We start from the raw sequence: 4,206 nt of genomic DNA, 5'->3' as shown, positions 1-4,206 counted from the left end.
GAATAAGTCACAAGGTGTCGCTGTTGAGCTGCATATATGTTGTAAATTTTAGCAATTTTGACCATTTGTCCTCTGCAGGACACCGTAGTTCAGATTTCTCGTTCGCGTGGGCGCCATCTTGGTTCAGTGTTTACTGTGATGTGCAAAGGTAAGCACTGTCAGTGGCGAACTGCATTGGTTTTGTTTAATTATATGTAACTTTAAAAAAAGTTACATATAATATATGTGAATAAAGCAAGAATCTGTTTAGGTTAGTCACTGTGCTGACTGATGCTTGCTAGGTTTATATGATTGCAAACTGCACAAAAACAACAACAGCAACAACATTAATGACAATGACAAACAAAATTACTTACATTTATGTAAATCTCACATTAGGAAGATCTGCATTCGATTTCATGGGCTGAAATAAATAGGCAGAAACATTACTGCTAAAAAAATAAAAAACAAAAACTCTAAAAAGCCTAAAAATGACTTAAAAAGCAAGGAAATGTGGAACATTGTAATTAGCGAACATTAATAAAGCATAACTGTTCTTTGTTTCTAACCTTGGTAAGTACTCTGTAGCCAGAAGGAGAGGTAGGATTTCTGTGAAAGCCAAATTAAATGTGAATAGGCTTTGATAGTTATTGAGAAGGCAGAATAATAAGAAAAGGCAAAAGTACGTCACAATATAATTAATTAAGTTACATATTTTGATTACCAAATTATGGAAGCGTGGAGCTGCCACCCAGGCAAAAGAAAAATAGAGCTGTATCACGTTATGACGTGAAATGTTTATTGTTCTAACATTATGCTTTTCATGTTTGTATAATATAATATCACGTTATTATAATATACGTAATTGTCACGTTCGCACAATATTGTACGGACGTGATAATTATGTACATTTTTCGTACAATGTTGTTCAAACATGTTGTTCAAACATGATAGTATATTGTTAGAACGATAAACTTTTCACGTTATAACGTGATATACTTATATTTCTCTTTTGCCTGGGTGGCAGCTCTACGCTTCCGTTCCAAATACACGAGAATAAAGTAATATTATATGGGAAAAGGCACCTGCTAGCTTGATGATGGAGGCTTCTTAGACTGGCCACCCGCCTTGGCTTCTTGTCGCCACTCCACGAAATAAAGGTCCGTTTCCTCCATGCCGGCTAATTATTCATCCTCATTAAAATCTCGTATATGTTCAGTTGGCAGAATTGAGAATTTTACATCTTCCAACCACTTAATTAACGCGAACATAATCGGCTTGTTTCTTCCCGTCTCCTGTATCCGGCCGTTCCTCTCGCTGTCAGATTTCGCGCCTCAGAGACGTCGTTATTTTTCAAAAAAAAAAAAAAAAGAAGAAAGAAAGAAAGAAACAGTAACAACTACTAAAGAGAGTTTTTGCACGTTCATTGCACATTTGTGGGAATGTTTAAATATTTAATTTTTATTAATTACTTTTCATTATATCTTTATTTTTTAAACCACCGTGGCAATGCGCATGCGCATACACTCCTGCACGCAAAGGGCTTTGGAGTTGACGTAATGTCGCAATGCATTGTGGGAGCGCAGCACCATCTTGGCAGGTCACGAATCAAAACAAGATTGCTACGAACCATTCTGAAACGTAGCTCAAAAGAAAATGACGGTATAGAGACAGATTCTGTCCAGATGCAAAGAGACGGTACTTGATTGTTGAAATGTGGACCCGTATGAAATATAGCCGTGGAGTAGAAACCCTGAAGACCAAACCGCTATTGACTTAGCATGATCTACTCTCATACCTTGTCTGTGGAGTCAGAGCATACACGGCGCACCAATTTCGCAATTATAAATCTCTGGAGGCGCACATCCAATTCACCAAGGACTGGGTACAAGATTTGGCTATTTTTAAGCCTCCACGTTGTGAGTACGCCGTCATTCAAGCAAAGGTAAGTCAGCTTGAGTACTGCGAGTAAAATGCGTTTGATTCCCCCCAGCATTCAAATTAGTGCTAGCAAAAATTCATTCGTGAGGGGGAAATTACAGTGAGAACATGTAGAGGCTCTGTTAGAGGGATAACATAGTGAGTTCAGTGCATTGATGTGACATTGTCCTGAAGGATTTAGTTATTCTTTATGGTTAAAGAAATTGCCCTAATTAATTCATATTTATTATAAATAATCCTAATTACACATCTTGCTTCCTTGTTTGTGTCCTGTGTCACTAAAAATACATTCTGTTTTAGTTTTATACATTGATTAATGACCTGCAGAATCTGCTTGTCATATTAGGTGTCCATAGTTGTCACTTAAAGTCGAACTTTATGTTTTCTCCCTCTTGAAAGTGATTACATCCTTGCATTACATACTTTAGGTTCATTTTTTGCTGATAGGTTTCTAAAAAGAAACATGCAGATTTAGAATATAACATGCAGCGTTCTATAGATGGATACATAAAAACACTTTATTTGTTACATTTATGATAAATGGATTTGAAAGTAAATAAAACACACTTGTCTTTAAATGAACTTTGTCTGTGTGTGTTTTAGGTCCTGCACTCTTAAAGACTGAAGCATTGCAGCCACAGGTCATTGTGAGCATCACAGGGAAGGTTGAAGCCGCCCACTGCAGCTGTATGGCTAGAGTCGTGGAGACTTGCAGCCATGTCACTGCTCTTCTGTTTAATGTAGAAGCAACAGTGAGGATCTGTGGCACAAGGACTGTTACAGATGAACCTGCATACTGGGTTTTGCTGGGTAATATGACCAAGATACAGCCAGAGGTTGGCCATAAGATAGACTTCTCCTCTTCAGCTGCCCAAAAAAAAGGTTCTTGATCAAAACATAAACAGACCATTCGTTGTGACAGGTAAAAGAAGCCATCCTCAAAAAAGAAAGGTTCCACCTGCTACTGTGGAGGAGTTGGATCAACTGATGGGACAATATTTTTCCAAGCATAGTTCTGTTCTGAATAACCCATAATGTTTTAATTTAGGGGGCCATGTAAATACTTTGCATTTACTGAATATGTACTTACTAAATACCACTGTTCAAAAGTTGAATAAAGAAACAAAGAAATGTTTGCCTATTTTTAATTAAAAGCACTTTGTCGAACATCACATCAGTTACAATGTAGAAAAAATGTTATGTATAGTTTACAAATGACAAAATGTTCACATAAAATCATGACAGCATTTGTATAATATCACCCACTACTAGCATTCTGTAATTTACTGTCTCTTTTGAAAACTTATCACTACATAAACAGCACAAGACTTAAAAGTATTTAACAAGAGCATTTTTCCCTGGTTTTACTACCACACTGGGGCACATGTTCACCAAAACGCAGCAAACCTTTGCCATCTTATCCAGGAAGGTCACCTTTTTACCCTCACATGGAAGAAGTAATCTGATTGGCATGGTGGTATGTAGCATGTAGTTTGAAGCAGGGATTTCGTAGTGCCCCATGTGTAGTGTTGGAACCCAGTCAGGATTTGTTTCATTCATTTCATAGGCTGGTTTGTTGCAATAATGCCAAATAATTAGCAACTCTATAAATAGAAGGTAGTTTTGCATGTTTGTTCTAAGTTTGTGCTATTGAAAATAAAATTAACAGGCTATAAATAATAATATGAACTTATTTAGAACTTACCTGAATGAAAATACTGGAGCACACCAACAGATATCTGTGGCTGGTAGAGAACTGAATATCAGCTCGTCTCGCAGCTGCTATCCAGGCTAGACGCCTTCTTTTGGTAACATCCAACACATAAGCTCCCTCATGATGTTTCCAGGTGAGGAAACAATGAAAAGAGAGCCTGTTTTCAAGCTTATTCCTTTGTCGGTAGTGCAATCTAACATTACAACCGACCACACAGCAAGCATTTGTTTGGCCTGCTAATATGGCGCCTTGACCAAAAATCCTGGCTACGCCCCATCCCGTAAGATCACGCTCCAGAGCCCTATTAACGTACGGATCTAGAAAGAAGACGCTGCATTTTTAACTCTGAGGGAGATGGAGAATGAGCCTATTTCCAAAACAGTGGAGTGTGTTCCTTTAAGTACTAAATTGTATATATTGTCAAAAACTAAAGTGTACATAGCAGTTGTTGTATCTTGTTTACTGTATCACTGACAGATAATTTCAAAGTCAATGAACGCTACATTATAGTGAGATATTGTGTAATGTGAAATACTGTAAGCAAATGAATAAACAACCTAATTCGTGATAGA

At 37.3% G+C, this 4,206-nt stretch overlaps 1 long non-coding RNA gene across 1 annotated transcript; it reads left to right on the top strand.

Moving 5' to 3' along the window:
* Positions 1-223: 223 nt before the first annotated feature.
* On the top strand, positions 224-4,206 carry LOC145428375 (uncharacterized). The gene is made up of 2 exons (XR_013908662.1): positions 224-1,924; positions 2,524-4,206. It is a non-coding gene; the product is annotated as an uncharacterized LOC145428375 (long non-coding RNA).

Source organism: Astatotilapia calliptera, chromosome 4 (assembly GCF_964374335.1).
Source record: "Astatotilapia calliptera chromosome 4, fAstCal68.1, whole genome shotgun sequence".
Taxonomy (NCBI): Eukaryota; Metazoa; Chordata; class Actinopteri; order Cichliformes; family Cichlidae; genus Astatotilapia; species Astatotilapia calliptera.
The sequence above is the reverse complement of the archived record's forward strand: the minus strand, read 5'-3'. Positions and strand labels throughout refer to the sequence as shown.